At 45.4% G+C, this 18,193-nt stretch overlaps 1 long non-coding RNA gene across 7 annotated transcripts in view; it reads left to right on the forward strand.

The window, feature by feature from the left end:
• LOC144825091 (uncharacterized) overlaps positions 1–18,193 on the forward strand; it is a 1,621,997-nt gene that overhangs the window by 569,224 nt on the left and 1,034,580 nt on the right. For all 7 annotated transcript variants that reach the window (XR_013609275.1, XR_013609265.1, XR_013609268.1 and 4 more), the window contains one exon: positions 14,938–14,992. This is a non-coding gene — a long non-coding RNA (uncharacterized LOC144825091). The remainder of the gene's footprint in view (positions 1–14,937; positions 14,993–18,193) is intronic.

Here is an 18,193-nt window from a genome sequence, read left to right on the forward strand (position 1 = left end):
CCCCTTTTAGTATTCGGGGTTGTTTAAGTGTTGCTATACGTTCTGCAGCAGCTCATTTATTTTCTAACACTAGGTGACTCTTCCTCGTGCACTTGGGGGTACAATTTTGATCTCATCTAACCTTTTAGTGATGTTACTAGAAGTATCACACTTTCCCTGGCGGCTGCTGTACTAGAAGTAGAACAATTGCCCTGGCGGCGCAGCTGGCTGCCTTGCAGGGAAGCATTCTAGGCTCTGTTGCCTCACGCGGTGGGATGGTAGTGCGCCATTGCGTGGGTTCCGCTCTCACAGTTTGAGAAGTAGATTTTGACGTGGACTTGGTCGGCGCATTCTGTTTTAGACTGTGTTGGCGTGCCCAGGATAAGGTGAAGCCCGCGCACGACCTTTTGTCCCCACTCAGCGCAAAGTGTGTCTTCACGCTAGGCATAGTTTGCAGTTGCCATTTTACTGTTTTTCGGAGCAAGGCAGTCCAGTCTGACTATGTACGTTGGTTTCCCTTCTCCTTCTGAGCCACGCAGTCTCTTTCCACACCTGGCACTTTGCCTCCCATTAGTAGCGGATATGGGTTTGTTTCCCACAGGCACGCTTCTAGCTCGGGTTTATCTGTCATAGGCAGCCTCACTCGTTGGACTTTTAGAGTCGCTTGGTGGTCTTTTGGGCGTCTCCACTGATTGGGGCTTCCCTCAGCGTCTCGTTCGTTTGCTGGCAAATAGTGGTATTTAGGTCTTCCTGGTCTCTCTGGGTGCACTGATATGTTGGACATGTCACACTTAGCAGTGACACCTTGATAGCTTTGGTTGGGGTTGGCTATTTTCTCGGTGGCCAGGCACGAAAGCTATCATTTGGGGCTTGTATCTCATGCACCATGTAGCATTGACTAAGCCGACGTGGGATTGTGTTATGGAAGCGCTCACTTTTCATGTGTATCCAAGGAAGCATTAACATGGCGGCCACTTTCCTAGCTTTTCTCAGCACGTTCGCCTGACCAATCTGTGTAGCCCTGCATATTAGTCGTGCCTGCTTTGACACTTTATTACTCTTGCTGTAGGGCCCTCAATTTAGAAACTCGCAGAATTGCACCCAGATTCGCCAGTTGTCCATACCCCGGCATATTGGCAATATTGTAATGCTTTGCCTAATTGCACAGAGTTTTGGGCCTGCGTTAGCTCTCTTTACCTCCTGGCCGATCCCACCTTTTCCTCCCTGCTCTGGCTACTTTGTGTTTCAGGCTGATACTTTATAGCCCCACTTGTTTTTACATGGGTCACATGTTGGTACTTTGTGGCCATGTAGACGCTTGCGTTATCGTTTTTTTGTGATAGGACGCTGGGAGGGCCCGTGGCATGTCCACGGGTAGGCGGTTACATGACAGTATTTCATTTAGTTATTGTTAGGCACCGCAGGGGGGCCTTTTCTTTTGTAGTTTCGCAGGCCAGGAAGTAAAAGTGAGCAAGTAGTAGTACCCCTAGATGCGCTACATGTTTACACAGTTGGGTAGGCTGCTTCTGAAGCGTCTCTGGGTCCAACGGAGGACAGGCATAGGGGGACATTTTAGTCTTTTGACAAGTATTAGGAGATACCTTGCACAGTGTTGAAGGGAGGTGGCCTAGGCAAATCTATTACGGCCAGTTTCGCATGATGGTGAAACTTGTGATCTCTAGTGAGTTGTCCAACCTATGGTATTGGGCACCAGGCATCTTATGAAGCACTTCGTATTTTGGTGTATCTCAAATGTTGTCATACTTGTAGGGCCCAGAAGGGGCAGGTATATTTATTAGTACTTTCACCAACTGCAGTGAACATACCTTGCCACCCGTTGTGCACTGTCCTTTGGATACGTCTCACTTAGCATTCTTACCCATGTAGTCCGGATTAGGGTGGCCAGTTCGTGGGCGGCTATGCTTTATATGTCAATTTGTGGCTTCTGTAGCTTGCACAACATAACAGTTTTGACTACGTCACTGTTGGGAGGATGGAAGGGCAGGCATGCACCACGGGATGGTCCTGCTAGATCTGCCTAGACAGTATCTAGTCCTTCCTTATAGACAGGTTTCGGCTCACGCGTACAACGGCCTTGTTCAGTTGGGGTGCATTATGCTGTAGAAAGCATAGGGGGGAGAGCTTATTTGGCACTCCTTACTGGAAGTATGCTTGAGGGGCGTCTCTCTGCTCTCCTCCTGGCATGTTATTGGTCTTTGACCCCCCGGCGGATTGCTGCAAGTTCCGTCCACAAGGCTAGATGGACACTAAGGGGGGGAGACTGGCCTCCAGCAGAACCTCAGCAGGTGGGGTTTTCTGGCCAGTTTTCCCTCGCCATGCGGTGCGGGGGTAGCGGGCTCTATGTGCCTCTGTAGATCAGGCAAGGGTATCCTGGACTGAGGTGCGTGTAACAATTTACACTTTCTCAGACAGGCTCCAGCGGAATTTTCACCCACCTAGTGGGAACCTTGTGACACACTGTCTTTATTCGACTCCACCCCGGTGTATATATAAGGGTATTATGTGGTTAGCAGGGTCCAGGTTTCTGGGACCAGGTGCTGGCCTGCATGCAGCATAGGTTACCCGTGGCTAAGCCTTGAAGTGTATCTTATTGGACTCTACACTCGCAACCCCCCCCCTTATTCTGGCCGTGTCACCTTGTGTGTGCACCCAGTTCCTTTTCAAGGGATTGCGCTGGTCACTGCATTTTTCTATGGCTCTGGAGAGTACGACCACAATGAACTTACAGTGTGTTTTGCTACCAGTGGAGGACAGGTTATTTTCGGTGGTCAGACATGTCTCCATATCTGTAGACAAGGCGATAGTCAGGGGAGGCTCTGGAGCCAACACGCAGGAGGGCCTGTGCTGTGTTAATTAAGGGGCAGAGGAGACAGGGCGTCTTTGACTTAGGAGACCTTTCGCCAGGCGCAAGGGGCTTTGGGAAGATATTTTGTCACTCCTGCCCGATTTTCATTGGATCTATTCTGGCTGGTACGGGAGAGGCCCTTGTATTAATCACTAGAAATAGAGGAAGCATGCCGGCCTTGGTGGGAGGCCCTGGCTGCGACGGTCGCCACACCCAGGGCTGTGGCGGAGTTACAGGGCGATCCAGAGGCGGAAAGGTACCCGGGAGTACCCTCTTCAGGAGCACAATATGATGCTGAGGCCTAACATCCCCAGGAAGTCTGTGCGGTGGACCCTGGGGGTGCGACGGCGCCCCGCTATCCTACGGGCGGTTGGAAACCTGTACAACCGGGGGTTGCTTGAACGCTCCGCCCCTCGTAGGGGGGGGCGTGAGCAGGAGGGTGGAACAATGGTTCACCGGATTTGGGAGGGGCTATCTCCTCCCATAGCTGTGGGGCTTCTTTTTAGCCCCACTTCAGTGGCAACAGCCTTTTCTCCTATTTGCATTTGCTTCATTGTCTTCAAAATGATCCTTTTTCACTCAAGCTTTTGCACTTATCATCCTTGGTTAGCCTAATCCTTTTAATTCCTTCTTCACCGTTTCCTCGTGCAAGGGAATGCTAATTTCCCAAGTTTCATATGTCTTGGTGGGCCCTCAGAACCTCTCTTCCCAAAGACACGACTGAAGCATGGTTCATTTCTAGCAGTTTATTATCTTCCAATGCATTTCGGACCTCATTGGTCATTCGTCAGGGAACAAACTGCAAATAACAATGGGACATGCCTTACAAACTCATTTTAAAACCATGCATATGTTACATTTTCTGTCATTTACCCTCCATATCACGCCTGGTTACCACTAATCTACAACTAAATCGGTTCTTCGATTACCCGCCCTTCCCTGTGCCTTTCACAACTCCCCTCTGGGTTCTCTCTGAATGTTTTCCCATTTAATTGGACCATTCTGTGGGTCTACCCCCCTCGCACAGCCTACTCACACCCTGTCAGGAACCTAAGTCCAAGAGTGGCAGTAATCTCTCATATGGTAGATCAGAGACCGAGACGATATGCCAACAGAGACACGTGGACACAAAGAATTCAAGCATGGAACTCCCAAAAGGCCGTTAGGCTGGTACAGGGGTTTGCGGTCTAGTGTTTCTGGCTGACGTCACTCAGCCGAGTTCTGGTGAAGGGCGCGCTGACGAAGCTCTGCGCACTTCACCTGATAACAAACCCAGTTAGGAACGCCTTTTAGGTATCTCTGAAGAAATAGCGTAATTACCCTGTAGTTTTTGAGTTATCACGTTCACCCCATAGTTTAGAAATGTGAACGAGTCCGGAGGGTTCTGAATCAAGCTGGGGTTAATTCCCGCTCGTTATTTTCTGTCACGCAGTAACTTGTGTGACCGTGCGTTCGAGAATAATCTGTTTCTCAGTCCTAGTAAACGCACGAGAGTACATTGCTGGGAGTTTATAAATCATAACCCGTGTCCTGTCAGAATCCCCTTGCTGAGTATTCTCGTAATCCCCGTAGCTGGAAACCTGAGCGCCGACGTCTGGAGGAAGGAGTCGACGTGAACCCGGAGTTCGTCCAGTTTTGTTTTTGGAGTCCTACGGAAAGAAGAAAAAGCGATAAGTGACAACAGAAATATATCCCCTGATTTATGAACTGAAATGTTGAATACCTGATAGATACTTACCTCTGAGACATACAAGAACTGTATTCGTGAATGTATTGATGAAATGAGAGAGAGAGTAGCTGGAAAGTTGCACCTAGAGAAAAAATAGATAAAAGGTTTTTAGAATATAACGGATGACAATTAAGGAACACTGTACACAGAGACCAGTCTGAGAACAAGACTAGTAGGAGATAAAACAAGAATCTATATAAGGAAGAAGGAGGAGAGCAGGACAGAAATAAGTAAGTGATTAGAGATAGCGCAATTATAGGAAAACGTAGAGTAGGAACACATTAACAAGAAAGGTGCCCATTCATATTTTTTCAGAAAGAAAAGAAAAGACGATAGAAGTTCTGCCAACACACCCAATTAAGAAGCTAGAAGAGAAGGCAAGATTCTTGGTAAAACATGGTAGGTGAGAGTTTAGGAGGGAGCATTAGATAGGGTAGAGTAGACATAGAGTGAGATATAATTGTGCTCTTCCGTTCTAGGGTCCTGGTGAAAGAAGGTCTGCGGGTCGGACTACACGAGGAGCCAGCCAAGAAAATCTCTTCTCTTGTTGTTTATTATTTTATCCAATTCCCCTTCCCTTTTGGGTAAAGACTTTGGAGACTAGTGGATACTAGCTCTGGGTAGTTGCTCAGGGGGGATTCGGAAATAAGGCATCTCTGTTCCTGTGCAGTACAAGAAGTATCCTTTTATTTATCGCCTCTGACAGAGTGAAGTGCCCAAGTTGCACCTTGCACCCGAACAGAGATGGCTGAGGGAATAAACCTGCAGAATTTAGGGGCGATCCTAGACACCATTCAAAAAGAATTAAGCGCAGTCAGAGAGGAAAATCAAAACCTAAGATTAGAGGTAGTAAATTCTAGAAAGGAAACAGCAGACTTAGCGCAGAGAATTAGACACCCTTTTGGTTCAGGTCAGAGTACACAAACCCCTGAAGCAGAAGGCGCAAATAGAATGACGATCCAGGTTATACATTCACTGTCCCCGGTAATTCCCTTGGCAGCCCCAGAGCGATTCGGTGGGGATCCCCAAAAGGCATAAATCTTTCTAACTCAATGTTCGTTGCATTATATGTGTCGCCCTTCGATATTCCCTGATGCGCAATCCAAAGTCGCCTTCGCCCTGTCCTACCTTAGCGGAGATGCAGCAGCTTGGTCGCAGCCACTCATAACCAGAAATGATCCAATTCTGAGAAATTACGAGGAATTTAAACAAGCTAGTGGTGGAGACAAATTGGCCGGAGAGTAAGCGAGCAGCCGTGTTCTATCGTGGATTGAAGGACGAATTGAAAGATGCCTTGGCGGGAATACCTAATCGACCCACCGAGATATCAGCATTGGTTGATCTGGTCTTAGAGATAGACTTCCGACAGGGGGAACGGAAAGGAGAGAAGAGAAAGGAGTTCAGGTCAACAATTCCGAGATTTGATCGTGTCAGATCTGAAAATAGTCGAACAAACGATGGGGCCTCGGGAGTTGAACCCATGCAAATTGGAACCATACGGGGTCCTCTATCGAAAGAAGAAAAGGAAAAGAGGAGAAGTGGTAACCTGTGCATGTATTGCGGATCTGGAGGTCATTTTGTCAGAAATTGCCCTAAAAAACCCAAGACAAGTTATAAGCCGAAGGAAAACTGATTGCACCACCTGTTACTGGAGTTGAACAGGTGGGTGCGATCCAAGAAGAAACTCCTGATCAGCATAGAGTGGCTAACACCCTACAGTCAGCGGCTCCTCACTTGAGTTTATCTATGGAAGTGAGGTTCAGAAATTCAACCTTAACGGGGGTGTCCGTGATGATTGATTCTGGAGCCACGGGAAATTTTTGCGATTTAAAATTCGCACAAAGGACTGGAATCCAAGCCATTATGAAGAGCAAGAGTGAACCCGTGCGAGCTGTAGATGGCACCAACCTATCTTCAGGCCCGATCGTGAGTCATACCGAAGTTATGCATTTAATTTCAAACAATGGTCATGAGGAAAGAATTCAATTTAATCTCATTGATGCCCCTCAATTTGAATTGATCCTCGGTTTACCCTGGCTCACTGAGCATAACCCGACAATAAATTGGAGCAACAGGACCATTAGGATGGATTCAGAATATTGTGTCGGAAACTGTTTCGGAAACAAGGAAAAGATGCAAGAACTCAACCTGGCTCAATCTCTGTGCCATAATGGGGAATCGTTGTGCGTAATAAATGCCCCAGAAATTCCAGGAGAGTATGCAGAATTCCAAGATGTGTTCAACGAGATGGAAGCAGAGCGATTACCTCCACATAGAAACTATGATTGTAAGATCGAATTGGAGCCTGGCGCCACGTTGCCCTGTAGCCGAGTGTACGCCCTGACTGAAAGAGAACACAGTCATTTAAGAGAGTATTTGGACAAATACCTTGCTAATGGATTTATCAGACCCTCGCAGTCCCCCGTCTCGTCGCCCTTATTCTTCGTGCCGAAGAAGGAAGGCGATCTGAGGACTTGCATCGATTATAGAGCCATTAATCGGATCACTAAGAAGAATAGATACCCTTTGCCTCTTATTTCAGAGCTATTGGACCAAGTAAAGGGAGCACAAATATACACAAAACTTGATTTAAGAGGGGCCTATCATTTGGTCCGAATGAGAGAAGGCGATGAGTGGAAGACGGCCTTCAGAACCCGATTCGGCCTATTTGAGTACCAGGTAATGCCCTACGGTCTTTGCAACGCCCCTGCAGCCTTCCAACATTTCATCAATGACGTGCTAAAGGAATACATCGACCAGTGCGCTATTGTGTACATAGATGATATACTTATCTATTCAGCGGATCAGGAGAGGCATCAAGATCAAGTGCGAGGAGTTTTACAGAAGTTAAGAGAAAACAAGCTATTTGTCAAGTTGGAAAAGTGCGCATTCAACGTAACACAAGTAGAGTTTTTGGGTTTCATCATCTCTCCAACTGGATTACTGATGGACCGGCAAAAAATCGAAGCAGTAACAAACTGGAAGTCTCCAGAGAGTGTTAAGGAGGTCCAAAGCTTCATTGGTTTTGCAATTTTTTACCGACGATTCATTAATGAATTTTCTCATAAGATCCTACCACTAACGAAGCTATTAAAGAAAGGGATCCGATTTGAATGGACAGAGGAAGCAGAGAAAGCCTTCGGTTTGCTGAAACAAGACTTCACATCGGCTCCAATTCTTCAACATGCAGATCCGACAGAACCATTTTATGTGGAAACAGATGCGTCAGATCAGGCAGTAGGAGGAGTACTAGCCCAGCGGAACAAGGTCACTGGACAATTACACCCAGTGGCCTACAGATCAAGGAAGTTATCCCCGGCCGAGTGCAATTACACCATCACAGAGAAGGAGTTGTTGGCAATAAAAGACGCCTTCAAGGAATGGAGACATTACCTCATGGGAGCTCAACATCAAGTAACGGTATTTACAGATCATCGGAACCTGAAATTTTTGAAGACGGCCAGAACGTTAACTCCAAGACAGTTGAGATGGTCTCTGTACTTTGCTGATTACGATTTCGTGATCACATATCGTCCTGGGGCGCAGAACGGAAAGGCGGACGCCTTATCAAGAATTGACACAGAAAATCAAAAGACGCCAGTAGAGGACCAAGCAATTATTCCAGAGGAAAAGATAATTGGTATAACGTCCTCGGTGAGTTTGGAAACAAGTATTTCGGAAGTGATGAGTCCAGAAGAGATGCAAGAATGGGCTCAAGAAAAGGAAGGTAGAAAGATCATTAATCAACGTCCTTACTATCAAGACCAGTTGTACATTCCTACCAAAGAACTGCAACAACAAGTGATGCAAGAATGCCATGACGCCAAGTTAGCAGGACATAAAGGAGAAGCAAAAACTAAAGAACTAATAAAACGCCACTACTGGTGGCCAGTGATGACTAAGGACATTGAAGAATATGTAAAGACTTGTGAGATTTGCGCACAGGGAAAATCTGAATGGCAGGTCCCGAAGGGGTTGTTACAGCCTTTGCCCACACCACCTTTCCCCTGGCACACAGTCACCTTAGACCTAATAGTGGATTTACCCCTTAGTCAGGGCAATGACACCATATTAGTTGTAGTAGATTCTTTCTCCAAAATGGCACACTTCACGGCATTACAAGGGCTTCCAACAGCCAAACAATTAGCTACACACTTCAGTACAGAAATAGTAAAGACACATGGAATTCCAAAGGTGGTGATTTCCGACAGAGGGTCACAGTTTATTTCCCATTTCTGGAAGGCCTTTATGGAGAGTTTAGGGACAGAAGTGAGATACTCTACCAGTTACCACCCAGAAACTGATGGTCAGACGGAGAGAGTGAACCAAGAATTGGAACAATACTTAAGACTGTTTCTTTTGAAACAGGATGGAAACTGGTCAGAGTATTTGTGGGCAGCAGAGTTTGCTTACAATAACGCTAAAAATGTGTCCACGGGCTTCTCTCCTTTTTACATGAACTATGGCAGACATCCTAATTCCACACTTAGACAAACTGAGGTCACGGTCCCAGCTGTTGGGGACATAGTTTCACATCTAGAACAAATCCACCTAAAAGCAACGGAAAGTCTGAGAGTAGCAAAGGAGAAGTATAAAAACTACGCAGACAAAAAGAGAAGAGTAGGGCCTGATTTGGAAAAAGGGGACTCAGTTTGGTTAAGTACCAAGAATCTTAGACTAAAGGGTAATCGGAAATTCCAGCCCCGATTTATTGGGCCTTACCCAGTAGAGAAAAAGATTAATCAAGTGACATACCGACTTCAGTTGCCGTCCAGATTGAAAATTCACCCTGTTTTTCACATTTCACTGTTGAAGAAGGCTCCTGGAAATCTACGAAGAAATCTACCTCCGAAACCTCTTAATTTGGAAACAGGAACAGAGTATGAGGTGAAGGAAATTTTGGACTCAAAAAGGGTCAAGGGTGAATTGTTTTACCTAGTGGACTGGAAAGGTTATGGTCCTGAAGAACGGTCTTGGGAACAGGAATCGGACGTTCATGCTCCCAGATTAGTCAGGAAATTTCACCAACAATTCCCTTTGAAACCAAGACGGAAGGAATCTACCTTGTTGGGGGGTACTGTCAGGAACCTAAGTCCAAGAGTGGCAGTAATCTCTCATATGGTAGATCAGAGACCGAGACGATATGCCAACAGAGACACGTGGACACAAAGAATTCAAGCATGGAACTCCCAAAAGGCCGTTAGGCTGTTACAGGGGTTTGCGGTCTAGTGTTTCTGGCTGACGTCACTCAGCCGAGTTCTGGTGAAGCGCGCGCTGATGAAGCTCTGCGCACTTCACCTGATAACAAACCCAGTTAGGAACGCCTTTTAGGTATCTCTGAAGAAATAGCGTAATTACCCTGTAGTTTTTGAGTTATCACGTTCACCCCATAGTTTAGAAATGTGAACGAGTCCGGAGGGTTCTGAATCAAGCTGGGGTTAATTCCCGCTCGTTATTTTCTGTCACGCAGTAACTTGTGTGACCGTGCGTTCGAGAATAATCTGTTTCTCAGTCCTAGTAAACGCACGAGAGTACATTGCTGGGAGTTTATAAATCATAACCCGTGTCCTGTCAGAATCCCCTTGCTGAGTATTCTCGTAATCCCCGTAGCTGGAAACCTGAGCGCCGACGTCTGGAGGAAGGAGTCGACGTGAACCCGGAGTTCGTCCAGTTTTGTTTTTGGAGTCCTACGGAAAGAAGAAAAAGCGATAAGTGACAACAGAAATATATCCCCTGATTTATGAACTGAAATGTTGAATACCTGATAGATACTTACCTCTGAGACATACAAGAACTGTATTCGTGAATGTATTGATGAAATGAGAGAGAGAGTAGCTGGAAAGTTGCACCTAGAGAAAAAATAGATAAAAGGTTTTTAGAATATAACGGATGACAATTAAGGAACACTGTAAACAGAGACCAGTCTGAGAACAAGACTAGTAGGAGATAAAACAAGAATCTATATAAGGAAGAAGGAGGAGAGCAGGACAGAAATAAGTAAGTGATTAGAGATAGCGCAATTATAGGAAAACGTAGAGTAGGAACACATTAACAAGAAAGGTGCCCATTCATATTTTTTCAGAAAGAAAAGAAAAGACGATAGAAGTTCTGCCAACACACCCAATTAAGAAGCTAGAAGAGAAGGCAAGATTCTTGGTAAAACATGGTAGGTGAGAGTTTAGGAGGGAGCATTAGATAGGGTAGAGTAGACATAGAGTGAGATATAATTGTGCTCTTCCGTTCTAGGGTCCTGGTGAAAGAAGGTCTGCGGGTCGGACTACACGAGGAGCCAGCCAAGAAAATCTCTTCTCTTGTTGTTTATTATTTTATCCAATTCCCCTTCCCTTTTGGGTAAAGACTTTGGAGACTAGTGGATACTAGCTCTGGGTAGTTGCTCAGGGGGGATTCGGAAATAAGGCATCTCTGTTCCTGTGCAGTACAAGAAGTATCCTTTTATTTATCGCCTCTGACACACCCTGCTTCGCTTGTGCTATTAATTTTGACCTCCTTCAGCCAACCTCGAACGTCTCCGTCCGTTTCTCCCGTTATTCCTACTTCACTGCGGCGTGCCTACTCGTTTCTATATCCTCCCTTCCCTTTGGACTCCCTTCTGTTCTTCCCCTTTAGCCGCCGCTCATACCTGCTGACTGGAGAACTTCCTTCTATCTTCGTGAATGTAAAAGCCCACTAATCCTCGTTACTCCCAGCTGTTTTAAATAGAAACCTCACTCCCTCCTTGCTATTGACCCACCCCTTCCTTAACCCGCCCATTCGTTACACTTCCTCACTACCTTCTAATTGAACCCGCTACTACATCTACCACAATCCTCTGCACAGGGCATCTCAAAACATAGTTCATAATCGTATCCTTCTACATCAACCGAAACATTTTGCAGCATATCCAGTGTAAAGACAGTCTTTAAAAAACATTATCCATTCTTTCTTGTACGTTGTTTGTCCTCTATATCTGACTTGTGAGCATAAACTCGCTGGGATGAACCAAGTTCTTCCTCCTTGCACGTGTCCGTGTTTTCTCTGATCTTTTTGAAACTCAAATACGTTGGGTGCAAAACCCCCACTGGGCTGAACATTGACATCTACACATAAACACGGGTTGCACTCCATTCTTCTTCCACCAAGATTTCATACTTTTTTTCTTTTTTTCGCTTTTTATAATCCATATTTAAACCCACGCGGCGTGCTCACTGCTTTTCGTGCCAGCCCACACTGCACGTGTCGAACATAAACACCATAGCTGTGGGGCTTCTTTTTAGCCCCACTTCAGTGGCAACAGCCTTTTCTCCTATTTGCATTTGCTTCATTGTCTTCAAAATTATCCTTTTTCACTCAAGCTTTTGCACTTATCATCCTTGGTTAGCCTTGGGCTATCTCCTCACCACAACCGCTAAGCAACGATTGGCTAATGCCATGTTGCAAATTGGCCCATCGGGTGGTAGGTCGCGAGGGGCGGCTTGCCTTTGGATCGCCTGTAAGATAACCCACCTTGTTGGCATGTGTATATGCTAATAAACCTGCAGCTACTTTTCTCCAACATAAAGTTGTCTTGCCTGCTTATTTCTGCGACATGCATGTTGCTGCGAGAGGGCTAGTGAGTGGGCCGATATTGGCACTATGTGCATGACGCCGGTCCCAGCTCTGGACAGGGCTGGCAAGGCCAGGACATTGCCTGCAAGATCGCGGTAGCCACCGCCCCCCTTGATCACATGCTGCATATCACTAGGATGCACAACCTTTACAAACATTCCCGCCTCACTTGTTTACGTGCGCAGATCATGGTAATGTTATGTTGCTTCGCAGGATGTACAATTAACAATTACTCACAATAGACAGTGTCTTGACTCATGCGATTTGTCCTGGCGTGACCTCTCGTAGAAATGGAGTGTGTAGTGGCGTGTGCATAATCAGACAATGTACGGCATTCTCCTCAGTAATTATGCGCCAAACATCAGTCTTCACAACTAAACGCATTTTAAGCTTTCAAACACATAAGGAAGAATGGGACCAAGGTACTTTGAAAAAATGTTTATTTTTTTTACAGTAGCAAGAGGGACGAGGTGTGTGTGAGGCTATCAAAAAAGTAAAGTGGGTGTGTTCAGTGCATAGGTTTCATTCAGCAGCCGGGCTGGAGAAACCCCACAGACTCCCGACCGGAGTGGGAGCATCTTTCCAGCCCACGTAGGCCAATTCCTGCGCTGCTCTGCAGCACGGGGATTGGATGGGAGTCTGTCCCAGGGGCTGCTGGGACCAGGTAGAGGATAGCAGGAGCAATACAATGCGGGAGGCGGCCGGTGACCTCAGATACATTTTATAACTGTTATTATTAACCTGTGTCCACTTCCCCCGTGCCCGCTCTCCCCCCCTCCTGTGCTATCCGCACCCACCCCACTACCCTTTGTTAGTGTTAGCTGCCAATTGTGGCATGGTCAGGGAGCTAGACTGGGCCAGCGTGCTGAGGGAAGGTCCATGTGTAGCCCCTGTGCACTGCAATGTGTAAAACTTGCAACAATGGGTTTGCACACAACTTCACAGGACAGCGGAACCCTCCCATGTGATATAGCTATCTGAAGAACGAATTGAAGATACCGAATGTGTACTTTGTGATGCATGGGGTCTGCATGTGCTTTGTTGTAATTTAATTGGGCATATCAGTGGGACATCAGAAGGGAGTGAGGAGATAGGAAGAAAGCATTTACAGAGAATGGGAAGTGAATTCATGAATGGATAAGCATTTGTGTATTTGCACATTAACATACAATAGCCCCATGCAAACTTGTAAAATTGCATCAAGACTTGAGAATGGTAGAGGTTTGTCATGTGTTCAGTTCACCATGCTGGTTGGCCCCAAGTGAGCAATGCTCATTTCCTCGCAGACATTTTTGGCTGCAGTGCTGATAAGGATCATGGGGTGCACTTTGGGGGCCAGGAATGGGAACGCAGCAGTCCTAGACCGGTTTAATCTTCATAGGGCCTCACCAGTGAGGTGCAGCGTGGACCATGTGCCACAGTGTGCACGAGACCCACTTCTTGGCACACTCATCACCTTGAGGAAAACACAAAGGTGATTGGTGGAATGTTTCTAAAATTCTCGTATTTTGATTTTTATACACTTTACCAGGGCAGGCCCCCTCTGAATGACAACATAAGCAACTCCTGTATATTTTTTTTAATTAAGTATATGAAATCTGAAATGTATCGTAATTAGGGAATGTGAAGAATTCCAACTGTGGGTTCATGTGCGTCTCCACCACTCCTTAGCCCTGGCCAGCCAGGAACACATACTGAATCTCTTCCAGCCCTGGTTAGGTATGGCGTTAAGTTAGCTAAGACATTTTGTATTGGATAAAAGTATAAATAACTATATATAGTTACTTATGTACCTTTCAGTCTGTCATCTTCGTCCATTGCCTGTTGTAGTGTCCTTCACATTTTGCTTCCGCCCCCGGCCACATACAGTAGCAGCTATTGGCTGAGCTGACTGTGAAGGACTGCATTCCACCCTTGCACAATGTACACATCGTCACATTAAGTAGTCCCCTCAGAGACAGGCAATGTTGGCGCAGTGTATGTTTTTACATAAAAATAATATATATTGAAAGTTTGTTTTCAAACAATACGTGCCTTCATACAAAAACTGTTCACTAACAAAATATATATTAGCAAAGCCAAAAGGTCAGCAGCCAAAACCAGACATACTGGCTTCGACAAATACTTGTTTTATCCTTTTATTTTCTAGCTCTTGCAGTATTGTTTTTATCATTGTAAATGCAGGACTATAGGTAGACAAATAGCCAGACGCAACTAGCTGCTCATGATTGACCTAGGAAAACTCGAGGTCTCCATTACGTCATCATTTTGGTATCAAAATGGTCCGAAATGAAAAAGTTCCCTACCTTGGAAGCACCTTGTATGTCCTTTCATTTCTAGTCAATGACGGTCAAACATAGGTCTAGGAAGGACAAATCCATGCCAGGTTTTCAGGATATTCATTGGCAATGCAATTGAGTTAAACTGTGGTTCACTTTATCTATATTTATTTAATGGGGGTATCCTGAAAATCTGTAGTGGACCCGGCATTACTGGAACTACATTGGTAACCTCAGATTTAACCTGTTTTATACAACTGTGGGATGTTCTATTGTAATCCATCTGATATGTTGATATGTTGGTGGGTGAGGTAATTCAAATCTTTCTACGCCAAGGGACTGCGCCAACATGTAGTCCTAATTTTGAATTAAAAAATCTATAAACCACAGTAAAATACAGCTACCATAAACGAATTCATACAAAATCTTACTTCTTTGTCTTTGTTTTTGGCTTTGAAAATCTGTGCACTCTATTGCAGGGCAAATTTGTATCAATAGGACGCATTGGACATCCGCATCAGATCATAACATATTGTAAGTAAATATAATATCTCACTCTTTATATGATGCACTGTACTATTGCAGTTTTAAAGCACGGTCAATAACTGGTATTCCTATTACCTAATGTAATGGTATTCAAACATACTGACCTTGGAACGATGTTGGGCGTGTCTGGGTTCGGACCTGTGACCTGCATATTACCACATGTTTCGGCAGTAAGTGTTCAACTCACTGAGCCATACTGCTTCAGTAAATGAAGCAAAATGTGGCATAATTGCAGTTAGTAGGGGAAGCAAAAAAGCACTTACTTCATCTACAGGAACTAAAATCCCAATAGAGGCAGTTAAAGAGGGGTTGGAAATGGTAGGAGAGAAACTAACAGGAAACCTCTAAGCGCTGGTGGCAAGCTACAAGTGTCTACAACCCTCACAAGTGGTACTGCCCTGTCTCCTTGCTGGCCTGTATGTGGATAAATTAGGTTTCCGAAGTTCCCTTAAGTTTCGTAGCTGGGGTAGAGCAATCAAGACCTCAACCATTTCTCAGTCTGACAACAACCGAGACAGTTTTGACTAAAATTAAAAACATAATACCCTTACTTATAGAGGCTTTATGGTAGCTTCCCCTACCATAAAGGTTTGCAAAAACCATGACAAAACAAGTCAAGAATTTACAAGGCCAAAAGGTGGAAAGACAGTGCCAGATTTATTGACTTTACCAATGCTTGTTGGAGGTGGTCAGCTGGTTAATGCCAGAGTTTTTTTTAAAGGTTTGACCCAAGGCCAAAGCTGACACAATTATCATCAATGTTTAGAAAACATGATTTTCTTGGCCAAGTTATTAACTTTGCAATAGGAATATCTCCTTCAGTACAAAATTATAGTGCACTTAGAATTAGACGTGTAAGCACTAAATATGAGTGGACTGGACTTTTCTGGCCCTACGTAAACCCCTGTTTTTAGGAAAAAGAATTCTGAGTTTTATGTTATGTATTTTACCAGGTAAGCTTCCATGTGATAAAGTCTGCATCCTTCATTGAATTTTGGCAGGTCAAACCCGCAGGAATTTAACGAGGAAAAGAGAACAGAATTTACGGCGGCATGCAGATTTTGATGGGGAAAGCACCAAAATCTGCATGTTATCACCCAAAAACGTTAACGTTTTACCCTGGTAGATTCTGGCAGGTTAAACGTGTTGCATTTGTTGGGGGTAAAGACCCTGAAAAAAGGCAACCATAGAGAATTTGGTGCTAAAACTGATTCTGCATGTTATGCCTCATTTTCATGTTGAAAACCATTGAATAGGTGGTATTTTGCTACACCTCACCCTGAGGTGATGATAGTTACCATATGTTGTGATCACCCCACCCAGTTCCAACTGACTTGTGACAAGGGCCTGAGTCAAAAGGGCTAGGTTATACAGATGTAGTAATCTCTGGGCTGAGAGAGCAGAGCTGTTCCTCAGGTAAGCATCTGACAGACAGGCTGCCACCAAGATTACACAGATTGTGCAGCCTGAGTCGGAGGGGCTCACCCTTGGGGTACACACATCTGTCCAGCTCTCATATCAGAACCATTCCTAAATCTACAAGGTCCGGCAAGATCAGGCTTCACACACTTCACAAATAGGTGATATATTCCTTACAATGTCAGACAGCAGACCTATCTTCAGGTCACAGTGCATTAGACACACAATTGATGGACGGAATGCAGAACACATCAAACATTCACCCCCAGTCAACAGATCTGGGTTAAATCCATTGTTCTTTTGCTCACCGTGCCACCTGAGTTTAGACCTAGCCATTTGCAAATTAGCCTTGACCCTGCTTCTCATGGGAACAGTCAAGCCGCAATGCAGCATAACTATAGTTTACTTAGATCTTTTAGTCTAAGGCGTCAGACAGTAGGTCTGCCGCTCCAGTCTAACATTTTCTTACATACTCATGCCTCACAGAGAAAGGCTGTCCCACAGGCTCTGTTTCCATTCAGGCTCTGGCTTCAGACATGTGAGCTATTATTCAGGGTTTATATTTTGCAGAGGATTATGCATAGGACCGCAGAGCTATCCACCAGGCTGCCTGTTTCGTACAGTCTTGGTCTCTCACAGTGGTGCTACCCCTCATGTTTCATGATCATTATATTCCTAGGCCTTTGAGAGCGTTTCAAACCTCAAACAGCAGTTATCACTCAGATTGAATACTTCTTACAGATGTGGACTGGAGACTCCAGAGCTGTCAGGCCTGAGCCTCAAACAGCAGAACTATCTCTTAGATGTCATTGTTCTTAAAGGCTCAGGCCTCAGACAGCAGAGATACCTCTTGGAATACATGTTACGCACATGGTCACACCTCAAACAGGGATGTATGATGTTACAACGCATACTTTTACCACGCATACCTTTACAAGGCGGTTTTTACCAAGCATACCTTTACAACGCATAGCGCTTAGAGGTGCTGGATAGTGGTAAGTATAATTTTCTATTCCAACTCCAGTCCCCGTGGACACTAGGGAAGGTGTTGGATAGAAAATTAAACTTATTCCCTATCCTAGAGCGCCCCCCAGCGCAATGCGTTGTAATGGTTTGCGTTGTAATACCAGCGTTGTAATGGTATTGCGTGGTAAAAAATGCGTGGTAAAGGTTGTATACCCTCAAACAGCATATATATCAAGTGTTTCAGAGGCTCCTGGCTCAGAGAGAAGAGCTGTTCCTCAGGCTACTTTCATACAAGCTCTGGCCTCAGACAGGAGAGCTATCTGTTAGGTGTACAGACCTCACAGTTCCAGAGAACAATACCAGGTCAGTCTGACCCTTAACCCTCCCTTACTTTCCTCAGCCAGTGTAATTATTCCCCCAGGCGCCCCTGGGGGCAGTTTGTCTACCGACTTGAAAGCTTGCTGTTTAAACCTCCCCTTGGGAAATAGGCCATTATGGCCCATTAATGTATAATGGATGCAGTCTGTAGGTGTTTGTGGTATCTCAGAAAAGGGTCCTGCCAAAAGCAGCCCCCGGGACCAATGGGGGAAACGTGATTAAAAGGAAGCTGGAGCAGAGCAGAATCGATCAATAGCTAAGAAGGGTATTGTATTTATGACAGGAGAAGGAAGTAAATGGATGTGGGTGTGTGCAGTGCTTTCTGCCGAGCCGTGTCGTTTAGTACAGCTCACAGCCAGCGTTCATATATCATACACTGCAGACCCAACAGCGGGCGGTGCACCGGTCTCCTGCCCCCCCCCCCCC

Source organism: Lissotriton helveticus, chromosome 1_1 (genome assembly GCF_964261635.1).
Source record: "Lissotriton helveticus chromosome 1_1, aLisHel1.1, whole genome shotgun sequence".
NCBI lineage: Eukaryota > Metazoa > Chordata > Amphibia > Caudata > Salamandridae > Lissotriton > Lissotriton helveticus.